The sequence below is a fragment of the Mauremys reevesii genome, unplaced genomic scaffold (assembly GCF_016161935.1).
Source record: "Mauremys reevesii isolate NIE-2019 unplaced genomic scaffold, ASM1616193v1 Contig133, whole genome shotgun sequence".
In the NCBI taxonomy this organism is placed as follows: Eukaryota; Metazoa; Chordata; order Testudines; family Geoemydidae; genus Mauremys; species Mauremys reevesii.
In genome coordinates, this window is record NW_024100753.1 from 61177 (window position 1) to 75549 (window position 14373).

The window sequence follows — 14373 nt, forward strand, 5'->3', positions numbered from 1 at the left end:
CTTGAGCATCCTCATATCCTGCACCGAGGGCATAAAAGGGTGGAGCAGGCCAGCCACCACTCAGTTCCTCTCATGCCTCCTGGCTTTGAGATGAACATGGGCAGTGAGCAGTGCTAACAAAATACCTGGCTCTTTTTAACTCTGTGCAGCGTGTAGATAGAGATAGCTAGTTGTTGCCCATTGGCATTTTGGTTTTTTAACCAGAATAGCTATTTCTTTCTGGTGTCAGGATGGCTTCTTTTAAGTCCCCTGGATTTACATACTGCCCATCAAACACGGGCACTATACCCTGTAATGTTTGGCATTTTCCGGGAACATTCCCCCAAACAAAATACATATTTGCAAGTCCTTCACTTGCAGGACCTGCAAATCTAGAGAAGCCCTGCTCCAGATGTACTTAATGGGTAAAGCAATGAGAGTAGCTTCAGGCCCTGGGTCAGATAACCATCCTGTAAATGTCTTCTCTGCTCCTTAGAGTGCTAGTACTGGGTCCCTCACTTCCTGGGCCTCATCAGCAACATCCTCTTTCAAAATCTGGCATGTTGGACAAGAAGCTTTCTGTGAAAAAGGTACAGGGCACGGAAGAGTCCAGAGATGATTCCAGACTAAGATCTCCTCAAAGAGAAGGATGGAGAACTCCAAGCTTTTTTGCAGACCCAGCTTATGCTTATCTTATGTCCGGACAAAGTGTCTTTTGGACACATGCTGTGTTCCTACTGACAGTTGTCACAGACTTGCATCTGAACCAAGGTCGTTTCTAGCATTTTTGCCGCCCCAAGCAGCAAAAATAATAATAAAAGAAGCCGTCATCAGCGATTGGTGGCCACCGCCGCTTCTTCTATGGCGGCACCGCAGCAGGTCCTTCGCTCCAAGAGGAGTGACGGCCCCACTGCCGAATTGCTGCCAACTGCACGTGCCACCCCTCTCTTCACTGGCTGCCCAGGCACCTGCTTGCTACACTGGTGCCTGGAGCCGGCCCTGATCTTGCCTACTTTTCAAATGTTAGGCTGTCTTTTATTTTGATCTTAACTCTGAATTACCTTGGTTTCTAATGCTTCATTTTATTTGTTTTTCATAACTGCAGCATTACGAATTAAAAGAAAACAAACTTACATGTACTGTCAACTTTACTCACAGAGTTTAATGATTTGTTTTGTTTGGTTTCTGCCTGGGGATTTTCTTGATAATTTCTTTAAGACATTTTGAAATCTTTCCCATGCAAAGAAAGAAAGCTGGCAGAGAGCTCCCGGTGTTATGCAGAGAACAATGGGGGAGCTAAGAAACGGGAACATTGTAGTACTTAGAAGTATGATAGGGGTCCTCAGGTTCTGTGGTTACCAGGAGAACTGGAGGTTCTGGTGGAGCTACTGAACTTTGCAGGCACTCTGAGTTGAGATTAGTGGAGAAACTCTGAGGGGTGCAGGAATGCCTGAGAACATGGGGAAGTTAGTCCAGCTGAATGTTTTGGCCTCTGCCAATTGCTGCAGCTCCACAGTTTCCGTGTGTATTGGGTAGAACATTATAACTCATGCAAGTCATGGATTCCACGATTCTTCATATTTCTCTTTAGCTTAACTCTTTTCCCATCCCCTTTCTGCCCTCCATACACACTTAGATTAAAGAAGTTATGTTGCTGTGGGAAAGGCACCACCACATATGTCTTCTGTAAGTGTGATGGTTGTCACCTACTCTTTGCAGTCAGGATTTTATCTATGCATGCAGATTCTGCTGCCTACTTAAGAATATTAGAAAATGCTGCTGCTTGTTAGAAAATTCTGCTGCTTCCTACATCCTATATACAGGATGCTGAAGATTATACCATCATATGAATGGGGGTTAAGAATTTGCCTCTGCAGAGGTACGGTAATGGCTGTTCTTTGCTGCCTCTGTAAGGACCCCATTGAGAGAAGGTCTTGGCTGGGAGTAGGTTGAGGCCAGGGACAATGAGTCAATCCAGGGTTATTACCATGTTTGTATACAGATGTTCAAGTAAGTTAACAATGAGAACTTTTGACCTGTGAATAGGCCCTCTCCACTTCACTGACTGATAGCAAAGTGCATAGGAAAGATTGATTGGTTGCTACTTCTGATGTCACAATGATGCTACTTATGAATCACCTGAGTTACTGAGCAAATTGCACAGGAAAGTTTGATTGGTTGGTTCTTCTGATGTCACAATGATGCTACTTGTAAATCACCTGAGTTACTGGTATAGCTCTGTCACCATCACCTCTGTTGAGACTGTTGAGAGCTTTTTAGTAACTAGGGAATATATGAAGAGTTTGGGGTCTTCTGTCATTGAAATAATCAAAGCCAATAATAAGGTGAGAGAACAAGCAGTGAATTTTATTAATATTGTGATTTTTTTTTTAAAAATGTCTCTGGCAAAGTAAGAAACTATTTTATGCAAAAAATTAATGTAATCTAAAGTGTAACTCTGCTGAACTTGGAAAGTAGATTCATTTATTATACTGTGAAACCGGGATTTTTAGTTCCACTTTAAATGCAAACGTCAACCTGTTGGGTGAAAACCAAATCCACTTCAATTTAGGCTTAAACAATTTATTTTAGCCTTTATTATATATGTTTTTAGACAATGCTACTATCACGTATGAATTACATAAACATGCAAAAAAAGATAAGGCAAGACAAGGAAGTGCTCAAGTTATCTTTCTTGGGGACAGGGTGACTCTTCTCAAATCTCTGCTATGCTTGGCTATTTTTCCTCTGTCTCTTCTCCACTATTATGTCAATCATCTATTTTTTAATCCTCTGTTCTGTAACTTTGCGCAGACTCAGTAGAGGAAGCTACCTCATCTGTGTCTTTATCCATATATATTCTACTCTAACCCCCTAATTAAAAGCAGGGGCGGCTCTAGTAATCCGGCCGCCCCAAGCAGGGCGGCATGCCGCAGGGGGCGCGCTGCCGGGCGCTGGTCCCGTGGCTCCGGGGGACGTGCCTGCGGAGGGTGCGCTGGTCCCGCGGCTCCAGTGGAGCTTCCGCAGGCATGCCTGCGGGAAGTCCACCCGAGCCACGGGACCAGGGAACCGTCTGCAGTCATGCCTGCGGGAGGTCTACCCGAGCCGCGGGACCAGCAGACCCTCCACAGTCATGCCTGCGGGAGGTCCACCGGAGCCGCAGGACCAGCAGACCCTCCGCAGTCATGCCTGCGGGAGGTCTGCTGGTCCGGCGGCTCCAGTGGACCTCCCGCAGGCATGACTGCGGAAGGTCCGCTGGACCCGCCTGCCGCCCTCCTGGGAAAATGCCGCCCCACGCGCGTGCGTGGCGTGCTGGGGTTTTGAGCCGGCCCTGATTAAAAGATTCGCCTGCATAAATCACAATAACTAACCCAGATTAATACATTTTTTGCTTATCCTGCTAAAACTTACTTATATCTGTGTAGTTCCCATCGCAGCTATTCCTTGCTGTCACGCTCCCTGGCTGCATGCAGTTGTACTTATATTACAACTGCAATTTTTATTCTTCGTACTCATCTGTTTCTGTGGCCTTGAGTTTTTACTTGTTAGCTGGTTGAATAGGCAGGTGGGGGATGAGGGATTGTACCTGACTTGTACAATTTTGCTGCTTGTTAGAAAATTCTGCTGCTTTCTACCGGTACATCCTATATACAGGATGCTGAAGGTTATACCATCATGTGAATGGGGGTTAAGAATTTTCCTCTGCAGAGGTACGGTAATGGCGGTTGTTTGCTACCTCTGTGAGGACCCCATTGAGAGAAGGTCTTGGCTGGGAGTAGGTTGAGGCCAGGGACATTGAGTCAATCCAGGGTTATTACCATGTTTGTATACAAATGTTCAAGTAATTTAACAATGAGAACTTTTGACCTGTGAATAGGCCCTCTCCACTTCACTGACTGATAGCAAAGTGCAGAGGAAAGATTGATTGGTTGCCACTTCTGATGTCACAATGATGCTACTTATGAATCACCTGAGTTACTGAGCAAATTACACAGGAAAGATTGATTGGTTGGTACTTCTGATGTCACAATGATGCTATTTGTAAATCACCTGAGTAACTGGCATAGCTCTGTCACCATAACCTCTAGATGTGACTGTTGAGAGCTTTTAGTAACTATGGAATATATGAAGAGTTTGGGGTCTTCTGTCATTGAAATAATCAAAGCCAAGAATAAGGTGAGAGAACAAGCAGTGAATTTTATTAATATTGTGATTAAAAAAACTTGTTAGCTGATTGAATGGATGGGTGGGGATGAGGGATTGTACCTGACTTACTGAAAGCTAACAGCTCTCTCTCTACCCTGCTATCTGCTTGGTCAAGAACTGTATAGATCAGACACAAAACCAATTTTCTGATTTACAGACAGTTTCAGCAAAATCTGACAATCTCAAGCAGCAGAACTACATACAAAAAGCAAACACTCCTATTTTCTTCCAGAATTGTATATAATAATTTCTCTAACATTACTTAGTACACATTTCACTAACACAATTCATTACACAGTTCTCCAACAAAGCTTAACTATGTATGTGCTTGCTAATGGTGGCTCCATAATTTACAGTTGAGCTTTAGAGTTACAAACACCAGAGATACAAACTGATCAGTCAACCACACAAATCTCGTTTGGAACCGGAAGAACATAATTAGGCAGCAGCAGAGACACATCCCTTCTACCCCCCCCCCCCCCCCGCCCAAAAAGGCAAATACAGCACTGTACTGTGTTAAATTACTAAAAAATGAAGGGAAAGCAGCATTTTTTCTTCTGCATAGTTAAGTTGGAAAGCTATGTTAAGACAATGTTCAGTTGTAAACTTTTGAAAGAACAACCATCATGTTTTGTTCAGAGTTACGAACAACGTCCATTCCCGAGTTGGTAACTCTGAGGTTCTACTGTATATTTAAGTCCACCATTTCCCTATGCCCTTAAAAGATTTAAATAGCTTTATATGAGCTAAAACATCTCAGACTTTTGCTTATGCAGCACCAGCACAGGCAGAAGTTAATAAAGCCTATTAGTAGAACTGTATTGCAGTCTGTGAGGCTGGTACATAAACAAGAAAAGAGAACAGTGCTGTCCACTTAGAGTCACAGACCTGCATGATCCAGGACAGATTTTTTCTCTATCCTTTGGACCCTCTAAATTCGGGTGGTACCTCTGGATCCCTTTCATGACAGGAAAGAATTCACACACCTTACTGAAGAGTTTTAAAGTGCTCAGAATGCAAGATCTTGGGTCCTTCCAAGACCTCTCTGTTTTGCTGCAGAAGAATCAAGGGGGAAAAGGCCCTCTTGTATTCAGTGCAAGGAAGCCAAGAAATTTCTGTGGCTATAGTACTGATATAATTGAAACGTTGAAATAATTTGCATTAGTGGAGCAAACGTGTGTTAATCATATAAAATGGATTTTTTTTTTGCTAGCTAAAACAGATGCCAAATAGGTGTACACTGATAAGAGTAAACAAATAAAGCCAGTCAAACCCAGCCTTTCATTAAGAGGCAAATCCTTATTTGGCCCCATCTTTCCATATCCATGAAGAGGCCTACACTTTGCTAAATGGGATAGGGTGGGCAAGATTTCAGCCTGCACAGCACTTCCTTTCTCTGCAGGAGCTTCCTTGCCACTGCATGAAGTGGTTGTTTGGTTTAGTGGGTCAGCCACTGCATTGATATACTGGACAACGTAGCAGGAGAACCATGGAAACTAGTGGATCATCTGCTGCTCTTTGACTTTTGGGATTAGTGATTGGTTCCTTTTTTCCCCTACCTTTTCATTTTTTTTAATTTTTTTTTTAATACCAGTTACGTGGGTGTGTGCTGTGGGGAAGATCTGCACCTTGAAAAGTTTTCCTTTATGGATAAGTTGCTCTGATAGACTGAACAAATAGCAGGCCAGCTCTCTAATGAGGCAGCCAGCAATGCAGTATTTTTATTGCGGTAGAGTGAATAACGATAACAAATATCTAAGAAACACAGATATTTTATATATCCTAAAGCCATTTGAAAGTGTCATAAAAAGACGTTTTAACAGCACTGCTGTCTCCTTCTTTGAAAATCATTGGCTTTTCACCCTATTTAACATGGGGAAGTTAGTCCAGCTGAATGTTTTGGCCTCTGCCAATTGTTGCAGCTCCACAATTTCCGTGTGCATTGGGTAGAACATTGTAGCTCATGCAAGTCATGGATTCCACAATTCTTCATATTTCTCTTTAGCTTAACTCTTTTCCCATCCCCTTTCTGCCCCTCCATACACACTTAGATTAAAGAAGTTATGTTGCCGTGGGGAAAGGCACCACCACATATGTCTTCTGTAAGTGTGATGGTTGTCACCTACTCTTTGCTGTCAGGGATTTTATCTATGCATGCACATTCTGCTGCCTACTTAAGAATGTTAGAAAATGCTGCTGCTTGTTAGAAAATTCTGCTGCTTCCTACATCCTATATACGGGATGCTGAAGATTATACCATCATATGAATGGGGGTTAAGAATTTGCCTCTGCAGAGGTACGGTAATGGCTGTTCTTTGCTACCTCTGTGAGGACCCCATTGAGAGAAGGTCTTGGCTGCGAGTAGGTAGAGGCCAGGAACAATGAGTCAATCCAGGGTTATTACCATGTTTGTATACAGATGTTCAAGTAAGTTAACGATGAGAACTTTTGACCTGTGAATAGGCCCTCTCCACTTCACTGACTGATAGCAAAGTGCAGAGGAAAGATTGATTGGTTGCTGCTTCTGATGTCACAGTGATGCTACTTGTAAATTACCTGAGTTACCGGCATAGCTCTGTCACCATAACCTCTAGATGTGACTGTTGAGAGCTTTTCTTATTATAGTCTAGCTTCTTTACATGAGTTTGAAATCCGATTGAATTGCAGATTATATTAGTAAATATGTTCAAAATAGTTCAGTAATTTTTTTCTGATCAATCAATGTGCCGATTCTCTGTAAATTTAAAGTTGCATTGAATTTATCTCCTGTGCCTAAACACTTATTAAAACTTTAGCACACACTTGTCTTCTAGCCAAGTGTAATCTGTTCTCAGTTTGGTATGGGATACCTGTGTGAGTGTTCATTAAGTCATGGAACACTGTAAGAAGTTTTGGGGCAGAGACCATGACTTCCTCGTATGTATGTCGTTTTTTGTTGTTGTTTTTTTTTTAAACACTGCCTACTAAAGTGGGATTTCAATCCTGATTGCGGGGGCGGGATTGCTATGGTAGTACAAATAATAAATATTACCCTTGCATCACTGTGATTTATGATTAAACTTTGTATAGCGTGAAATGTTGGAGCAAAAAATGGACGACCTACTGAGTCATCAGAGACAATTTGTCGAAAATAATCGTCGGTCCTTAGAACAGAAAATAAAAGAAAAGGAAAAGGTAAGACGAGACCCATTTTTTCACAAGTTTAAAGTTGCCTCCAGACTGCTATTACCAGAGTGAACAAGTTGTTCATTGAGTAATTGTCCATGTAGAAGAAACAACGCTGACGATTCCATATTTGATGTGTGCGCGCCACATGCACGCTGTCAGAATTTTTCCCGTAATGGTACCCCAGGGCCGGCTTTGGCAACCTCTGGAGCCCTGTGCTTATGCGCCGTACATGGGGCCCTGCTGGTCCCACGCCCTCTCAGTTCCTTGAATGGATCTGTATTTGTTAGTGAAACAATTTACTGGCCTACCACGAATTAAGTTGACTAAAGCCATGTTCCCTAGCTGGTGATAATAGTAGTCTGGTGGTTATAACTTGGTAAGAGGAAGTGAATCCGTATTTCTTCAAGGTAGGCTGGGCAGGCAGGCTACCAATGTGTTCACCTCTAATTTATAGTTCGACGACAAAAAATAAAATCAGAAAAAAGTTTGAACATTTTGCTAATAATTTGCTCACTTCTTCCTGAGTTTGACCCTCCCCGCCTGCATTCTTCTGCTCCTGGCAGGCCAAGCCAGGGTAGGAGTGGGCCTTTGGAAAGGGTCTGAGGGCAGAGAGGCTGGGTATAATAAGGGGTGGGGAGACATAAAGATTTGGGGAAATGGATCACTGGGATCCAAGAGGGTGGGGACTTCATAGGATGGGTCTCTGGCTGGCAATGAGAGTGGGAACAGGCTGTGGGAGTGCTTGAGGACATGGGATGGAGCAGGTGTCTTGCTGGAGGATAGGAGGGTGCTTAGGAGAAAGCTGAGGGGAAGCACTAGCACTTCACTACCTTCTCCAGCTGACAAACCTGCTATGATTTGTTAGAGGGGAGTCCTGCAGCTGCTGCCAAGAGAAGTTTGGCAGAGAGGTTTGTTGCCAGGAGACGCCACTAGTGCTTTCCTCCCTATCTTCCTCTGCTTTCTGCTCCCACTCAGCCCTCTCTTTCCTTACCAACCCCAACACCCCGACTAAAAGTCCCGTGCCCCTCATAGCCCTATTCCCTCATATAAATCCCTCTCAAATTCATGTAGAGCCCCAACCATAAGGACCGTGGGGCCTGGAAGAAGCCTCAAAAACGAATTATACCCAGATGGATATCTACTTTGCATCTCCTAATGGTTGCAGGAGATGGGCTAGATTCCTAAGGATCTTAGGAGTTGTGTATTAGTGAAGTTCTGCTCCCCCAGACCTGAGGCGGGAGGAGTCAATGCCCCTCTACCAAACTTCTGTTGCTGCCCAGTCATGTGTTAAGTCAAATTGAAAATAACTAAGGCATTTTCCTCATGAAAAACATTTTGACAGCAATAAGCTAAACATGTAATCACAGCAAAGAAGGGAATTCCCCGCACCCCAAAGGATCATGATTATTGGGGATTAGTCTGGTTGCTTAGTTGTAATGCTCGATGTTGTTATGGAGATCTACTTTTGAATCGACATATAAGCTTCATTCCATTATTTGCTAGTATTTTTTTGATCCACCTGTCTTGGTGTAGCAGATGAAGTAGGCTACTCTGATTGGCCAAAGTGAGTCATGGCCATTAGTGGCCATAACAGAATTTATGCTTTACTTAAAAATGGGTTTTAAACTCTTTTTGCTTCTGTCAGCGAGCGCTTTAGTGTAATTAGTAACTTTTTTAAGAGGCAATTTACAGCCCCTCCCCTGCGTTTTCCAGTGTTAATAGTTATAGTAACTTGACAAGAAACATGTAACTAGAGTGTGTTTCTCTCCTACCCTCCCCAGTCTTCTACATTTCTAAGAAGTGTTTCATCAGCTACATGACTTACTGACAGGGGATCTGCCGTGACCAGATAAACCAGGACTTGCAGCAAGCCAACGATGCTCTACGAGCAGAACTCAACAAAGTAGGATTTTTAATATCTGAACTATTCAAATGGAAGTGGTGATGCTGAGTTTTTATTTTATGTAAAATTTAACTGTCCTCTTTATTGTGTTTGAAGATCTATACATGACTAATATTTAAGTGCAACTAAATATATCACAGGTCAGAGCAAGCTGCAGTATGTTCCTGTCACAGGGTGAGCTGGTCCATTAAAAGACTGGGGCACAGCTGCACCTTTTGTCAGGTTTAGCCCATCTCCCTGTATGATGGGAATAAATACAAGGGTTATGTGACAGAAGCATGCATCTAAACCGGGTCTGCTGGCAGGTAAAAGGGCAGCCTGTGGTCATTCAAGAGAGAGAGACCCCCCCCCTCTGCCCCAAAAGTTCAGAGAGAGACTCTCTCTCGTTAGTGCCCAGGCAGAGGGCCTGTGAAGAGGACAGGTGACAATTTTCCAGAACTCCAAGGCAGAAGCCTTTTGGGGGAAGAGAATTACAAGGAACTGGAAACTGTGCAGGGATAAGCCTCCATTGATGGACTTGCAGGATGCAGAAGTCCCAGCTAGGAGAGGGGTGGGACTACAAGGATGGGCCTGCTCTGATCAAGACCTGGAAAAACTTGAGGCATTATATGCGGAAAAGAATAATTGAGGCTGGTTAAGGGTATGTTTGAGTCTTGTGTTATGATAATAAACCAACCTGGAAGAGAGCACTACTGTAAAATCACCACATGTGATATCTGGTTTGATGCAAGATTAAAGGTAAACTGAGGTAGCAGATGGGCCCAAAGGCAATCTGGGGGTAATGCCCTACAACCGTTCCCTTTAGCCTTGTTCTGATATGAGCACTGCTTCTTTTCTATCCACACTCTCTAATAGAAAACTGCTTTTTTATTTATGATAGACATGGTCTACACTGACTTCATACAGAGGTTCTAAATTTGTCCACGATAGCTGTCCGGCATAGCTATGTGTCATCCTAGCTGTGTGAGCACATTAATCAAACCTTTTCTACAGAGGTGGTTAGTATTTTCTCTACACATACTCTTCTTTCCAGGTTTACTCTTGAAACACTCGATTCATACTCAAACTTGGACATCTATAGGTTTTTATCCAGAAAAGCCTACTCCTTTCTAGAATGGAACTAGGTTATTTCATTCTCATTTTTTACTTCCTTTTAATTTGGAGTACTATGGAGCTATTATGACTGATATAAAACAGGTTAAAAAGGTTGAAAACCAGTTAGAATTTGGTGGTGGTACAGTTATGATCTTGTTAACTTCCTGGTTTAGATAGCGACATAACAGGGGTCGGCAACCTTTCAGAAGTGGTGTGCCGAGTCTTCATTTATTCACTCTAATTTAAGGTTTCGCCTGCCAGTAATACAATTTAACGTTTTTAGAAGGTCTCTTTCTATAAGTCTATAATATATAACTAAACTATTGGTGTATGTAAAGTAAAAAAGGTTTTTAAAATGTTTAAGAAGCTTCATTTAAAATTAAATTAAAATGCAGAGGCCTCTGGACCAGTGGCCAGGACCCAGGCAGTGTGAGTGCCACTGAAAATCAGCTCGTGTGCCGTCTGTGGCACGCATGCCATAAGTTGCCTATCCTTGCGATATAAAGTCAGGTGATAAATTTAAGATAGAGGATAGCACGACACTAATTTCCCTTGCCCCTGAAGAATGTGGTTATGGAGACAGAGGTGCAAGCTGAATGTCTTTGTTGGTCCATAAATATGGGGAATTAAGATGTACAAATACTGGTTTTTCACAACATGTAACCTATTCCTTGAGTATATAGTAAGTGGAAAAGGTAGAGTAATTTGTCAATCTCTTGGTATTTGGATTGTACCGAATTGAGTCTAGTTTGGTATTGATCCTTTCTGTTTGTTGGCTGTTCAATGGCATATTTGGTGATAGCTGATCATCAGTCCAACACCTAAATGTTACCTCTCAAATGAGCAGCTGAGGACTGAGTGGGAATGGGGAAGGATCTTCTAAACCCAATAGGTGCTCGCTTTGACAAAATATGTTATGTTAAAAAAAATGGAGAGCAAGTGTTAAATCTGCTGCCCTTATGATTGAGCTTAAAAGAAAGCACTGGTTAGGATTCCCAATGATTACCAGACTGTACTATGACTATGGCTTAAATTATGAATATATTTATACATTACAACTATATACTTGAAAATGTGCCTGAAAATATTTTTCATAACCTTGCCCAGTCTTGAGTTAAAGATTTGTGTTACCTTAACTTGTTCTGGTTTTGGTATGATACAGAATCTAGAACCCAGGACTGGACAGTGAAAGGAGGATGGATTTTTCAGATATTTGGGCTTTTTTTAATTGCACTTTTTTAAAGCCATCATGCTGAGTTTCAAGGTTTAGGGCCAAATTCTGCTCTTAGTTATACAACACAGAAGTCAACAGTTACTCCAAACTTCTCTTTCTGTAGGAGGAAGCAGAACGTAGCTTATTCTTTTGGCTTTGTTTTCTAAGGTATCTCTGGAGCTCATCATTTACGGGGACATCAGGAATTTTTAATTTTTTAAAATAGATTCAATATAACTACAAATAAAATGTGATGTGTTTTCCTCATAGGCAATAGCAGTGAAACACTGTTTGGAAAAGGACTCCAGTGAGCTTAACACAGAAGCTGTGCAGAGCAGAACAGGCTTTACTAGCAAACCAGTCAAAGGAACTGGAATAATTGATAATTTAAACTGGAAATCAGTAAGAACTGGTGCCATTTATGCCTTACCGACTCCCAGGGGAACTCTGCAAGCTCTATGTTGGAGAATAGTGTATTTCCACCAGAAGTTGTGTTTCGATACTGTCTTATTCTGGCTGTCCTTTTTTGGAGCATCTTAAAAGACTGTGACAAAGTTCCTCCTCTGCCTTGGTGGGTCCTGCACTTATTGGCGGATTTGCTCACCTCAGATATTCAGGGCAGCCCTCAGTTTGGCCAGTTTTATGGCTCAAACCTGCCATTCACTCAGCTAACCACATCACTTGCCAGCATGGGGAAAGGAAGGAGAACAATCCCACAGTCTCTGCTGACCCACCTAGTGGGCCAGGGAGACAGGCCAGGGATCTTCGCCTCTGGTGGGACCCACAGTCCAAGTCAACTCCTCTTATATCCAGTAGGAGGGAGGGGAATGAGGGGAACCCAGGCCTTCCCTCTACTCTGGGTTTCAGCCCAGGGCCCTGTGGATCGCAGCTGTCTACAGTGTTACGTGTAACACCTGTGTGACAGCTACAACTCCTGGGCTACTTCCCATAGCCTCCTCCCAACATCTTCTTTATCCTCACTACAGGATAGGCATGTGAACAATTCCACGTGCCACTGCAAAGAGAAATTCTGGTAATGACTATATGAAGTTTTATTTGTAACACGCATAGGTTGGGTGTTTACTGCCAAGCAGAAGGGGAAAAGTTTTTAAACCTGTCCATCTAGGTGAATTTTTCTTATCAATTCCTCTGCATTTTCTAGTCTGCAATCTTTTTCTACTTCCATTTATGGTGAATGAGGACTGTAGTTCTATGCTCGCTTCAGAAATAAACACATCAAAAAGCACTCATGTAGCACAGTGTAGAGCCGGTATTGTGGCAAGCAGGCATTGAGTTACAGTACTCACTCCATGCCCAGCTGATGGAGCACTGTGCTTGATATTTACATTATCCTGAAGTGCGTTTTATAAGGCTGCCAGATATCCACCATCCATTTATTTTGGCACCCCAATGCACATAAGGTGGACAAACATGCCTGGGCCACATGCTTTTCGGCCGGGTTCTGTCATTTGGTTATTTTGAATATTATATTTAGATTATGATTTCTCTATCAAGGAAATCTACACACACGTAGCTTTCCAATAAACATGACTTTAATGTTTCTCTGTTGGAATTAGAAGCTGCTAGAATTCAATTGTATATTACTAAGTGAACTCTACTGTACAACTTCATATTATAACTTTTGTTTGGATTTTTAGTTGCACTGAACTTTTAATGGCAGGTGAGATGCCATTAGTGAGAGTATAATGCTTAGACAGAAGAATGAATTTTCCTATTAGCAACTAAATTTTTTTTTTATTTTATAGCTAGACAATCTGAAGGCTTTAGTTCAACTGAAGAAGCAAAATGGATTCGCTGACAGTAAACTGAAGACATGGATGCAATCCTGTAAGCAGCTGGGGAAGGAAAAAGAAACGTTGCCGAAACAAATTGCTGACCGTAATGCTCTATTAAAGGAGCACAAGCCAAGTATGGGGTAGTTGAAGAAGGAAATGCTATACTAGAATCAGGGGCGGCTCTAGGCACCAGCGGGCCAAGCGCCTGCTTGGGGCGGCATCCTGGGGAGGGCAGCATTTGGCTCCGGTGGAGCTCCCGCCGGCGTGCCTGCGGCAGGTCCACCGGAGCCCGGGACGAGCGGACCTGCCGCAGGCATGACTGCGGCGGGTCCCATCTTCCCGCGGATCCGGTTGAGCTCCCGCAGGCATGACTGCGGCAGGTCTGCTGCCCCGGCTCCGGTGGACCTGCCGCAGTCATGCGGCGCGGAGCTCAACCGAGCCGCGGGACCCGCCTGCGGCAGGTCATGCCTGCCGCTCGCCCCCGGGACCTGCCGCAGGCATACCGGCGGGAGCTCCACCGGAGCCAAATGCCGCCCTCCCCAGGATGCCGGAGCCGCGGGAAGAGGGGACCCGCCGCGGGACTGGGGAAGGGCGGCGCAGCGCTCCGCGCTGCTTGGGGCAGCCTACTTTGTAGAGCCGCCCCTGACTAGAATGATTGTAAGGCTGCAAATCATTCCTGGAAGTCACGGTTTCTGTGACCTCTGTGAATTTTGCAGTGCTGGTGCAGCTGATCCCAGGATCTCAGCAGCTGGGGAAGCCCAGGAGCCAGCCGCGCTGGCCGTTGCTCAGTCAGCCCCAGGCACGGTCCCTGGAGCAGCAGTCTGGGACTCGTGGTGGTGGGGCCCTGAGCCACCTCTTCCCCCCCAGCACCAGCATTGCCCTGCTCTCTCTCTCCAACCCCAACAGTCTTCAGGAGCATCCCCTCTCCCAGGCGGTAGGATTTAGTCCCAGGTATTTTTAGTAAAAGTCATGGAGGGGTCACGGGGCGCTGACATTTTGTTTATTGCCCGTGA

At 43.8% G+C, this 14373-nt stretch overlaps 1 long non-coding RNA gene across 1 annotated transcript; it reads left to right on the forward strand.

The window, feature by feature from the left end:
* The first annotated feature begins 4094 nt into the window (after positions 1 to 4094).
* Positions 4095 to 9204, forward strand: LOC120392999. Its single transcript, XR_005591854.1, has 3 exons — positions 4095 to 4155; positions 7255 to 7359; positions 9135 to 9204. It is a non-coding gene; the product is annotated as an uncharacterized LOC120392999 (long non-coding RNA).
* Positions 9205 to 14373: the final 5169 nt, after the last annotated feature.